This window comes from Osmerus eperlanus, chromosome 3, assembly GCF_963692335.1.
Source record: "Osmerus eperlanus chromosome 3, fOsmEpe2.1, whole genome shotgun sequence".
NCBI classification, from domain to species: domain Eukaryota; kingdom Metazoa; phylum Chordata; class Actinopteri; order Osmeriformes; family Osmeridae; genus Osmerus; species Osmerus eperlanus.
The window spans coordinates 11,836,588-11,850,138 of NC_085020.1; the positions used below are offsets into that span (position 1 = coordinate 11,836,588).

Sequence of the window (13,551 nt, forward strand, 5' to 3'; positions counted from 1 at the left end):
GGTAGAGGTCCCAGTCTGCACCCTCAAAATTTGTTTACCCCGCATCCCTGCGAGCCCCCCTGTTACTGTCCGGATTTTACAATCAGTAGGGGTCCACCCTGGCAACTGTTGGCCATTCGTCTCCGGCAGCACTCCAGGGCGCACAAGGGAGATGGTGGCCCCGGTGTCCACCAGAGCCCGGCAGGGAAAACCATCGAGGGAACAGAAAGGTAAAGTCCATGAGCATGGCCCAATCTGCCAATTTGAGCAGTGCAGTTGTTGGGGACTAGAATTATTCCTGTGGGTGGCATTCTCCCCGCAGTGCCACCCCGCTCTAGTTTCCTGAGTGGGGAACGTTGAGTTGGCGTGGCGCCGGGGCAAGACATTCTCGTGCGATGTGTCCAGGTTCTCCACAGCGGTAGCAGGGCTCAGCCTGTCGACGCCTCTGGAACCGTTGTGGTGGTTGCTGTCGAGCCAGACAGGCAGTTTCACAGTCGCCCTCGTTGTCGCTGATATCCGCTTGGCGGATTCGAGGCTGGGGTAGAGGTGATGTGGACAGCACAGCCTCGACCCTTTCAGCTTCCTCCAACGCGGCGTTGAGGTTTGCAGGGGCCAGGATGCGGAGATGTTCTCTCAGCCGCTCGGGAGCAAGCCCTTGAATAAAGGCATTCAGTGCCAGCTCCTCCAGGGCTGCAAGGTCAAAACTGGGGTACCCACGCCGCGCATAAAATTGAATGTCAGCGGCATAAGCTCCCAGTGTCTCATCCTGCTGCCGGCGGCGTTGGGCGAGCTGGTTCCGCATACCCTGTGTCGAGGTTCGTTGCCCAAACCTTCGCTCTAGGGCTGTTGCCAAGGCCGTGAAGTTCCTCTGTTCAGCTGACGTCAGGTCCATCAGCACCTGCAGTGCCTTACCCTCTAGAGCCAGGGCTACGTGACCAGCCGTCTCTTCAGTGCTCCACCCATTATGTAGGGCGTCTAGTCTGACTTGGACGAGATAGGGCTCCGGAGAAGCTATGCCGGCATAACGCGGAAGCTTGAAACCCATTTTTGGCCGCGGGTTACTAGCTGCTGCTCCATCAGGAAGTGACTGGGCATGGTCTTCTGCCTCTCCGCTGAGGCTCGTTGAACAGCAGGGTAGACAATCTTTTCTGGCTTGTGTCCTCATGAAAGCCTCCACGTTGTAACGGGGAGCAGACTCTCCCGCCCCGGATCTTCTTCCGCTCTTCTCGTGCCGCGGCGGGCTGTTCCCGTCGTAGGGTTGGGCGGACTCTCCCGGCGCTACTGATGGGCCATCTTCTCCCGCCAGCTGGAGAGTTAGGAGCTCATTCCGCAGCCGCTGGACGTCTTCCTCCATCCTCCACAATTCTTCATCGAGTGTTCGTTTCGTTGTCATGGTCATCCCACTTCTGACACCAGTGTAGCGTCGGCTAGCAATTAAGAATGGAGAAGGAATATTGCTCTTGACTCTTTATTAACATACTCGGCCCTTCACATTGGACTGTTCGTATAGCCCTCAAACTAGCCAACATTCACCATCAGAGTTAGCACTCAACCTATCCAAAACACAGATTAACACCTTATACACATCAAAACAGAATGAACACAACAATAGAACTGTAAACAATGCTTATGTAACCACGCTAAAACCTTATAATTCTTAGCGTTTCTGCCTGCCGCAGTGCATTCTGGGTGCCAAGAGCATGGTCGCTACAGTATACACGCAAAATCCATAATACCTACACAAAAACTCTACGTTTTTCCTGGTCTGTGGCGGAATTGTTTTTCTGAAACTGCAAAATAGCACCAGGGAACGTTTGCATCAGAACACGCCTCCTTTTTTTGCTGAACCGACCCCGGGAGCTCAAGGTCATTCCCTAATTTAACGACGTGCGTCTGTGGAGGGAAAAGTCTGCTTTGCGTCGAGTGCAACCTAGGAATAATACTTGCGTCGTTGACAAAGTCAATTGCGCTGGGTGCAAGATAGGGCCCAATAGGTGTGTTCGACTTCATGCAGCACCGGCGGCTCCAACAGCCAGCTGCAGCTGTCTGACTTGAAGCAGTGAATGCCATTGGCTGCTTCAACTCAGCCGGCTGCAGACGGCTGTCGGCGCCGCTGGCGCGGCATGAAGTCGAACACACCTAATGGCGCATTATTCAGATGCTATTTTAAAGATCCTGTAAAGCAAATTCCATGATTTGCTTCTCAGTACATTATATACGTGTGAAATTAGTTTCTGAAAGCATGTGCAAAGCGCGAAAACATTGTCGCACTGAAATGTGGAGTTAGACCGTAGAACCGTAGACCGTTTCTCTTCCGTTTTAAGATCAGGTTTTAAGGGCAAGGCACTTCACCCTACTTGCTTCGGGGGGAAATGTCCCTGTACTTACTGTAAGTCGCTCTGGATAAGAGCGTCTGCTAAATGACTAAATGTAAATGTAAATGTAATGGGCGGAGCCAAAAAATGACCTATCTATGTCATTTTGACCCATCTACATCAGATCACTGAATTGCTCCTCCTGCTGTACTGTTATTGTAGCCTACATCAGCTAGCTAGCTAGCTTCAGGATGTCTCCCTCCACCTGCAACTGCATCTTCCCTGGATGCAAGAACTTCAGCTGCGCTGCAACGCTATTTAATTTCCCTATTGATGAGGAAAGGAAAATAGGTGGATTGATTTTGTAAAGAGCCACGCTAATGGAAAGCTTCAGATAAACTCCAATTCAGTCAAGACAATCACGTATTAGATTTAAGCATTTATTGTTACATGACATGGACATGTAGATTTAACTTTGGCGGAGTGGATGATTTAAAGGAAGCGCTCCCTGCCTCCTTGATGCAACACATCCATACTTGACATATGAGGCAGGGAGCAATAGAGATATAACCCCCTGGTGGAAAGAACATACAGACAGCATGGGGGAGAAGGGGATGGTGGAGGGTGGAAGCAGCACTGATCATACAACAACCGGGGTGAGTGTGTGCGTATCCGCGCGTCTTTTAAAGACGCCTTATCGGCCGTGGCCCAATGGATATGCGCTGCTAACCTGGGTGTGGTAGTGGGCGGAGGAAAGGAAGGTGGAGTAAGACGCCTTACGTGCCCGATGACTGACGCGCGCTGCCCGATTGCCCTGCCTGAACTAGCTGCGCTTATCAGCCGCCTCCAGGGCCGGAGTGGGGCCACTTTTCAGCCCGGGAGTTTCAGGCCCAAGACCGGCCCTTTTTTTTGTATACCAAACAGGGCCGGGTGCAGCCTGCTTTGACTGGGGGTGCAGTGAACCTTTCTGGGGGGTATCATGATTACAGAAAGGGATCGTATAATTTTTTATGTTGATTCAATTTTTGAGACTGCTTAACGATCCGAGTGTTAATCAGGCACGGAGCCAGACGCTGTAAACATTCGGAGCTTTGCCCCAACCTAGGACTTGACACATCACATCAAACTGGGTTTGATGTGATGCAAGATAGGGACTTCTACACTTACATGTAATGCGAGCACGCACTGCGCGCGAGCGAACATTTTTGGCCATTATTTGAGCGCAAAATAGTTTTTTGAGCTTTATGTAAAATCAACAGACGTTTTTCAATTGGTAAAACCTTGTCTAGTGATGCCATCACTCCGGCCCTGCTCCCATCCATCCTCCCTGACGCGTATCGTTACAGTAGCGCCGCCCGTCCCAGCTATCGGTAGCCGATCTGAGAAAACTTTTTGGAAAAGACGGGCTATGGACCCAACCAACTCGGGGAGAACTCCCTCACATGGCACAACCCATGCAGAGGCTGAGGTGTCAGAATGCAGAACGTGTGTAGCCTACTTTATAAGAGAAGATAGACTAACGTGACAAATGTCAACAACAAAAAAATCCTCGACCGGCCCAAAAGTGAAGCGGCCCACCGACCCAAAAGTGAAGCGGTCCACCGGGAACTCTCCCGATTCTCCCGATTACCCACCCCGGCCCTGGCCGCCTCTGTAGTGACCATTTCACGGTGGATAATTTTAACATGGACGGGGTTCAGGTATCTCTGCTATGAGTTAGTGCAAACCGCTAACTTGATATTAGGCTACTCGGTGTAGAATGATGGTATTTTGGTGAAATGGTAGCTAATGTGCTAGAAGTAGTATGATAGCTAACTGTCTGCTGTCTCTGGTGTCCATTTTTACTCCTGTGTTACAGCTCAGGGGAACATTTCATTTATATGCATCTGTATGTTTCACTCATTGAACAAATAAATTCTAATTCTATACTATTTTCTTCGGCTTGACGTAGCGTCAATTATCTGGGTCGTAGGTAGGCAGCGAGGGGCGGAGCTTCAGCTCCTTCAGGCGACACGCCCCCCAGTCTCAAGCAGAGAAGAGTGCTGATTTTCTCACAATTTCAAAGCCTAATTTAACATACTTGTCTGTGTTTTTTTTTCATTCGAATTTAATAAAGTTAATAACACATTGTTCTGTGGTGTGCTGAACTTAAAACTCGTTTTCAATTCCACTTTATAGGATCTTTAAGGGCGCATGCTTGTAGCCTGCCCTCCTACTGCCCTCCTACGTACTTCCGCTCAATTTTGATTTTGCTTCTGTACTAGGTCTGGGAATTCGGCACATAAGTCGGTTTTCTCAAATACATTTTTTGTAGGGCCAATCAGTGAACAGAGGGAGTGGCTGAGAACGATGACATTTAGTAATTTTTAGCAGACACTCTTATCCAGAGCGACTTACAGTAAGTACAGGGACATACCCCCCGAGGCAAGTAGGGTGAAGTGCCTTGCCCAAGGACACAACGTCATTTGTTACGGCCGGGAATCGAACTGGCAACCTTCTGATTACTAGCCCGCTTCCCTAACCGCCACCTGACTCCCCGACGTTGATATTGTGTGCTAATTTGAGTTGTAGTTCAGTAATGGCAGCAGAGAAAGATGTGAGCGAAGCCATTCATTCGGTCCGTTGTGGCAACGCTGCCGAATATCCAAAAGTTAAAGCCGGAGCAAGAACAATCTTTGCTAAGTTTTGTTAGTGGCCTTGATGTTGTGGCCCTCCTCCCCACGGGGTTCGGGAAAAGTTTGATTTTCCAGCTACGGCAGCTAAATCCGTTACAGTAGTGGTGAAGGAGTTGGCTAAGGCGAACGCTAGCGATTGGTTGTGGCACATCAGAGTGGTACCAGCCTTCAAGGAAGTTAATGCTTGTCAATGGAGCAATCCTATACCCTCTGTACAAATAAAATGTACTAGGCTCTGGTTAGGACCAGGCTAGGCAAATCCGCCGTTATAATAGCAATCCGCCAAGGAACAAGCGTGCCTGCTCTTAAAGGGAATGTGAGATGACGCTCTGATTGGTTTATTGCACGTTACGCCCAAACCACACCTATGAGTAATGTAGCTGCTTCAGACCAACCCATTTTTGATTTGCACCAGACGCAGAGTCATTTATCCCACCGGTATAATAGTAACAGCGCCGGAGTTCCGCCCACAAAGTTACTTGCGTTTCGCGTTTTGATACTTGCGTTTCAGATCGTTAAAATAGGGCCCTAAGTCTATATATACAAAGACCACCACATATATATACCCATTTTCGTTTTCCACACTGAAACATAATTATTGATCCTATCTAATCATTATACCCACAGGTGCTCCTTGTTGTTACAGGTCCAAGGCCTTGGTCTAGAGTTGATGAAACCCTCTGTTGGCCATGCGTAGAAAAGCCTGGTGGATGACCAGGGAGCCTCTGTCTATGTCAGTGTGCTGGAGCTAGATAGACATAGAGCTGTTGCATTTTCTGCAGTGTCATGAATCTTTGGGGTAAACAAGATCCGTTTCCCTGGTTCACTGACATCCGGGCAGGCTGGCCACTGATGCGCGTCAGACAGTTTTGGCACACAGCTTCCTGCCTAGCAAGGATTTTTGACTCGCCTCGTTGAAATTTACCTTTTTTTTGCAGACAGTCTAAGCATGAAGGAAGTCACCTCAACTGACAGGTCGGAGAGAGAGAGAGAGAGAGAGAGAGAGAGAGAGAGAGAGAGAGAGAGAGAGAGAGAGAGAGAGAGAGAGAGAGAGAGAGAGAGAGAGAGAAGAGTAGAGAGAGTGTGAGTAGATACAAGGAGAGAGGGAGAAAGAGAAAGAGAAGAAGTGTATGACCTTATCTAGATGTTTGAACAATTTAATAAACATTACATGTGCATTAAATAGAGTTTTTATTTGAATGGGGGGCCATCTAAATAATTACATCCAGTTATGGAACTCCACTAACATACAACCTTCTTCTAAGCTCTGAATATGATAGCAATTATAAAAGCCTTTGGGTGAATAAAAACAAACTTTAGATCTTCTCTATCCCATAGCGGGTGATATAATTGAATATGTCCCATAAAAATCCATCTCAGGTTTGCCATAAAGTCGTCTGGTGAGAAATAGATGTCTATGTTCTGAGACACTGTACACATGCAGAGGCCATGTTTATGGACTGGATATATGAGATGTGACAGAGAATGTGTAGACAGAGGCAGTATTCTGTACCTACAGTACAGCTAGGGGGAAACAGCAGTGCTCCATCATCAGTGCTATGCATCGAGACGGCGCAAATGTCAATCTTTATGACCCTCCATGATAGGGAAACAGTAGTACATGCAAATGTCATCTCCATAGAAAAGAGTCTGTCACACTGTTAATTATGCATGGCACCTTGCCTGCCGGTGCGCTGGGCAAATAGACTGTCTCCCTCACCAAGAGTATTTCTAACCTTTTACATAAACTGCAGAGCACAATGCTTTCAGGGCAACGTCAGAGCATCAACAAACAAACAACATAGAGCTTTCCAAGGTCCATGTGTGCTACACTGACTTCAAACAATTCATGTATGAAGGTACAGTACATTAATACATTAGGGTACAACATGTCCTCAATTAGCATTTTAGGCAGTGTGAGCAGGAATAAGTCTGTTTGCATGCCCATTCAAGACTATCTCCATCTTCAGCAAAGCATTTTTCCTATCTAGACAAGCGGAGAATAATTTAATTTTGAAGATCCAATACAGCAAGTCAATGAACTAATCTAGTCTTTCTACAGTCCATTAAGGAATTGCCCATCCATGTCCAAGGTAGCCCTCCCCCTAGACTTGTAAGCGAAACGTCAGCTACGAGAGGTGTGCTAACGTGTTCAATTTAGTGTACATTACCGCCAAGATAAATAAAAATAGATTTTTATGCCGCTTGGAATTGTATTGGCACTGGCTCTATTGACATGCAGAGCAAGATGTTAATCCACTGAATTTATTTTATATTGATTAATATAATTAATAAAATACAGGACTAAAATTATAATTGCAGCTAATAAATTAAGTTTAATTGATAGTGTTATGAAGACGTCAGGTTGGTTTTACAATCAATTTCACCAAAGTGCCTGCTGGGAACTGCTATTATTTCCTACTGTGCTAGTGTATCTGCAGTGCTCTCTATTTGGATTCCTTCCAGAAAACTGTGAGATTAGGTGGACTAGCAACAGTGGCAAGTGCTTTTCATTCTCTGATCCCCCCTGCCCAGCCAAACATATGTTATTGAAAGTTTGACAAGTTATTGCTATCCATTGTAAAAAATAAAATAAAAAATGTAATCACAGAACACCATCACATGATTTGACAAGATTTATTGCTCAATCTTTGGGAGAAATCACAAAGTTGGCTAGAACATAATAGTTCTTTATATAGCAAGCCACTTGTGCCAATGAGACCTCTGAGTTATTTTGGGGTCAGTCACTTTTAGCTTGTGTGAAATCCTCTCAGCAAACAGTGTTGGTTGGCAGGGGACAGAGAGAGAGAGGAGAGGGAGGAGAAAAAAGAGAGAAAGAGACATTGGAGAGAAAAAGAGACAAAGAGAGAAACAGACAGAGAAAAGAGGAGGAGAGAGGGTTAGAGAGAGAGAGAGAGAGAGAGAGAGAGAGAGAGAGAGAGAGAGAGAAAGAGAGAGAGAGGAGAGATACCAAGCAGGTGAAACCCCTTGTAGCAATATTATCTTATCTATTGTATATTATTTGTAATGTGTATGTAATATTAAATAAAATTATTGTATGTATTTAATAATTGATCATTTTTCTTTATACACATACATTTGACTTTAAATGTCATTGTCACATTTGTTTTTTTAACTTAATGTAATTAATTGATTTATTAATATTATTGCAGTTATTATTGCTATTATTTCGGAATTTAGATATGTTCAATCGTTTATGGCTTAGGCATCAATGCCCACTCATTCATTCCAATGAAGTAATATTGAATTGAAAGGAGAGAAGGAGAGGGAGAGAGCAACATATATACAGGAGAGTGTTGTTCAAGTGTTGTGGAGTTTAGAGAGTGTGATGCATTGTTAGACCCTGGTCAGATGATTAGATCATGTATGGTTAGATTGTAGCTGTATTCCCAGGCCCTCGTCCTGGTCCCAGAGATGATGAGCTTGGCCAGTGAGTGTGTCGTGTCAGCCAGCGAGTTCACCCTGTTCCCCCTGTATCTATCATATCTGCCAGCAGAGTCACCCAGTCAGCCTGGATCAGGGGAGGCACTCCAGTGTCCCCTCGACCCCTGGACACCCCCATGGGTCAGCTGGGTAGCACTGGGGAATCAGTCACAGATTGAATGAGGAGAAAGCTAGCAGAAAATTATCAGTGGTAGATAATGAATAGGACTAAAGGTCTAAAGGACAGGGATCTCTGGAATGAAAGCAGAGGGGAGAATATGTTTGCTCTTAGAAAGGCTACTGCTGTATCAACACAAAGGTAGCTGCGATTATGTGTGTCTGTATTGACATGACTGACCTAACATATATACATTCACACCACACTGTGTTTTTTATGCGTACAAACAACTCTTTCTGTGTGGAAGTAAGACACAACCAATTCGCATCTAAACTCCACTAAATCTAGTGGACATGAGACCAGGTCTCATGTTTAGACTCTGGCAATGAAGCATCACCTCAGTATTGTTGTGGAGGTGTTCTCCAGTAATTGGCTCCCTGTGTGTTGTTAGAGAGCATGGTTTCTGCACAGGAGCTTCATCTGGTTGCTTCCATTAGCCTAATGGTCTATTTGTTCCTGTGTTGTGCTGAGGTGAGCCCAGACGAGGTGAGCACACCTGAGTTTGGCTTGGAAGCAGTGACCACTGCAATTTAGGGCAGTCTCTGCCTTCCGTCTCCACCATCAAGCACTCCCCTCTTTCTCATCTAATTGTGTGAAATTAAAATGTGGCCTTCAAAGGCTTAAAAGCTACTTTTTTAATGTTGAGGATTTGCACATAATGTAGCATTCACTGAAGCGACCATGGGCATTCGGTATTCTAATCAGGCATATTTTCAGGGCTGAAACTGAAGTTGTCAAGCTTAAAACTGTGTTGAAAATAGCTGCAACACTGAAGCCAAGTAAGTTCTTGTAAATGTATTTATCTTTCAATATAATTGATCAATTCCAATACTGACTGACATTATACAATATGATGGGTCAGTAGTTTGGCAATTGCACGTAACAAAGGTGCCTGAGATTTATGTTTAGCTTTGTTTTATATAGCTATGGATTGGTTTCCAAACAACACACTGTTTACCATTTACATTCTTTCATTATTTATAAATAATTCACTTTTAAACATGACCTACATCCTGTTTGCTATGAAACTTAAATTAAGTAAATTTTTGCTCTTTTATCCAAAAATGTTGTTGTGAGGAAATTTCATGTATTTTCTCTACTCTTGACAAAATGCTGACATTTAAAAGAGTCATAATTTACCGTTGCCTTTTAGCTTTTGTCATAAGACAGCTTTTTTGCACACTTTGCAAACTTTTTTCACATTCCCCTGCAGATCCTCTTTGACGTTTCCAGAAACACCTTTAGATTAGGCTATTGCACATACACACATACACAAGTAGAACGCCTTAAAAAAGACTGCTACTATTCAGTTGTAGAAGTAGGTTACAGTACAGTGTAGTGAACAGAAGACCAGGATGGTGGCTTGTTCCTGTTTATTGTTTGTGTATGTGGAACAGGGCTTGCCTCCGGGGGCAGATTGCTAAACCAGGTTTGACTGTTACTGCAGTCAGTGGGCCATCATCTGGATTTGCTACAAGAACATCTGGAATGCTACAAACTTCCAGGGGACACTCCAGCTGTTGGAACACCTAAAAAGGGGGGGCGTGGTGGGGTATTGTCACACCTGGTAACCCTCCCACTTTCAACCAAGTTTTTACTCAAATCCTTGGATCTGACTTCGGTAGAGATGCACACTTGAGTTGTGTACACACATACATTATGTTAGAGTTAGTCTGTAGAGGTGAGATGTCCTTTTAAAGGCTTGCCCAATAAGACGTTTTCTTTTACTTTGACAAAAAACTACTAAACGTTCTTATGTGAGTCACTAAACGAGTGCCCATTTTTTATTTGCTTCAGTCAGAAATAAAGGCTGGAGATGGAGAATGACACAAGGCCCAACTCTTGTAGGACGCTGAGAGTTGACCAGTCCAATCACTATCATACAGCATGAATCACCTCAAAGCATCAATCACTCTCTCACTCAATTTTCTCTGAAACAATCCTCTCACAATGTGTGCATGAATGCTGATTAGTCCCTTCAGATTCTCTGAAAGACTCTTGAGAAGGGAGAAGAGCATGTTTCATGTTCAGAATGATAATAGTCCTTGGTACAATATAATTGCTAGCCTGGGTGTGGGCTCGTAGTCCAGAGAGACATGGTTGTGGGTTAGTGGTTTTCATAGCCGACTTAATCACTACAGAATCGGATGCTTGTCATGGCAGAGCATGCTTGTGCTCTATCATCCAATTCTTGTCTTTGAATACACTGTGGTAGATACCCATGAGAATGGGATCAGCTTTTCCCCCTTATTCGATTATTCCACACTGGAAAAGATCAGACTTTTTAATACAGTTGCTCTTGTTTAAGATTTTTGGGGTTATATTATTATAATTTTTGAAACACTGTCCCCATAAGCCCTGTTTTAGTTATGCAAGGGTGCGACAACACTCTCAGTTGATTAACAAGCATGTGTCATTCAGTGGTCAAGCTTGCGCTAACCCACCGGGTGATTCTGACTTGTTTGTGTCCAACCACAAAGACTCCCATCTCTCGGGTGTTATGACTGACAGTGATTCTCCCCACAGCGTTATCTGATCTCACGGTACCACATGCAACGCTGTGATGGACAGCCTGTCAGACGCATGCACAGATGAATAGAAGGGAAACCTGACCATCATGCTGTCGTCCAACAAGTGTCTGGAGATCTTCTATCTTAATCCTGTTCAGGCTCTCTTTGGAATGTCATTTTGAATCTGTGGTGTGTAAAGAAATTCAAAATAAAGCGAATTCCGTTCCCAGAGCTCCATTTTTATTATATAAACAATTTTTGTATCATGTTAATGAAATCTAACTTTATTTGAATATGGAATTGTACAAGCAATGTCACAAATGGCTACACAGTTAAAGATTCTGTAAAGCATATTGCATGATTTGCTTCTCAGTACATTAAATACGTGTGAAATGAGTTACTGAAAGCATGTGCAAAGCGCGAAAACTTTGTCGCATTGAAATGTGGAGTTAGACCGTTGAACAGTTTCTCACCCGTTTTCAGCTCAGGTTTTTATAGATGGGGCAAAACCCATCTATCTACGTCACAGCCACCTATCTACCATGTCTGATCATTGCATGGCTCCTCCTCTCACTTGCCGTAGCATCCATTGTCCGGGTCGTAGGTATTTGAGAGGGCGGCCCCTTCCACGCAGGGAGTTGAGCTTCAGTTCAATTTAAAGGCCTAATTTAACATACTTATCTGTGATTTTTTTCATTCGAATTTGGATGGGTAGTTAACAAAACATTCTTCTGTGGTGTGATGAACTTAAAACTAATTTTCAGTTCTGCTTTACAGCATCTTTAATATGTGGTGACAGATGTTGCTATATAATAAAACTGATGGTTTACTTCTGTACTTCATTACTAATATATATATGCAGTCATGTGACGTGGATAAAATGTCCATTCCAGAAGCATTGTCCCTATGCTTTTCGTTAAGTGTACTGTAGTCTATATCATGAAAGCGCCTGTCTCGCATTATGAAGAGACGGACAAAACACTTTCTTCATCACTAGCGATGGCAAACTCTGCAGCAGTAGAAATAAGAGAAAGCAATGCAAGGAATACATGCCAAGTATTTTGATGTGAAGTAAAAATACTTTAGTAAAAGTAAATGATCTCCAAGTAGCTAAAAGGTGACAATGATGTAATTCAGAGAGTTATCCGGTACGTAATTTCCTCTCTAGCCCCTCCCACTCCTTCAGTAATTTATCATCAGAAACAAATACAACCATAGTACATCCATCTAAAATACCTACATGATGTGTAGTTACCAGTGTTGTTGCTTGTCTTTGAACATCTGTATTTGTATGAGTTTGACAGCTTAGCAGATGGGTTTAGATGATGTTGGTTCTGTTGTCTGGGGAGAATTCCTCCACACCATTTAACAGAGAGAAGAACAATATAAGAGATGTTTCCCTGAGAGGGATTCTCATCAGATAAAGGTCAAGATCCAAATCAGGGGATTTTCTTCCAGCTAGGCATGTTTACATGTTTCTCACAGCAATGGGGCTGGTAATATGCCAAAATGATAAAGCGTGGTCACCATGGTAACCAGATTTTTAGATGGTTTTCAAATGCCCCTGCTGAAAGCCACGCTAAATGAAACTGTTTGTCAAGAAAAACGTGATTGGATAAAACCGGATAGAGGGATTTCTACACCTAACGGTTATATGTGCGTTCCAACAAGCAAGAAGAGCAGCTTTAAAGTGCTTACATCACATATTCATGGATCATCACTTTTTCCTTTTTGTCCATAACTTATTTAACTTTTCTCAGACATAATTGCAAAACAGTCATTACCTCTTAAACAATAAATGTGCAACAAGGTTGTTTATCAAACTAAAGCTGCACCTGGTGCTGCAGTTTCATCATAGTTACAACAAGAGACACAGCAATACATCTTACTGAGTATAAAATGATATTTCAGATACATTGTGCTACTGGTAGGGTTCCCACAAAGTACTCTGAATGTTCATTTTCTATTACTGCAATATTCTCCAAGTTTCAACTGTGAAAACCTCCATAATCTATGATGATCTTTTCAAAATGAGCTACTAATGAGTTCATACATCATAAAGACCAAGTAAGAAATCAGATCTTAACTTAGGTAGGATTATGAGAATTACCTGGAAGAAAAATCTAATAAAATGTGACAAAGCAATAGGATTTAATTGCTACAGTAATCTGAGATTCAAATGGATTATATAGGAAATGTGTCAGTATTCAAAGTTATGTTCTTCTTAAAAAATGCATAGCACTGGATCCAGCTGCATGGCAGTTTAAAGCTATTTAAGTTCGTACTCTCAACTGTATAGTTAATTGTCAGTTACATGATGTTACGCATGCAGGCTTCCCCTATATGCATTTGTGTTTTTTCCCTCCTATAGTTTCCCCAGGTGTTCCTTATGTTCCTGATTGTGCTCGTTGGTGTTTCCCACCTGGCCGGCATGAGTGCATTGCCTGACT

At 43.8% G+C, this 13,551-nt stretch overlaps 1 long non-coding RNA gene across 1 annotated transcript in view; it reads right to left on the reverse strand.

The window, feature by feature from the left end:
- The window catches only part of LOC134017538 (uncharacterized), a 35,838-nt gene that overhangs the window by 10,094 nt on the left and 12,193 nt on the right, over positions 1-13,551 (reverse strand). The gene's annotated exons all lie outside the window — the stretch shown is intronic.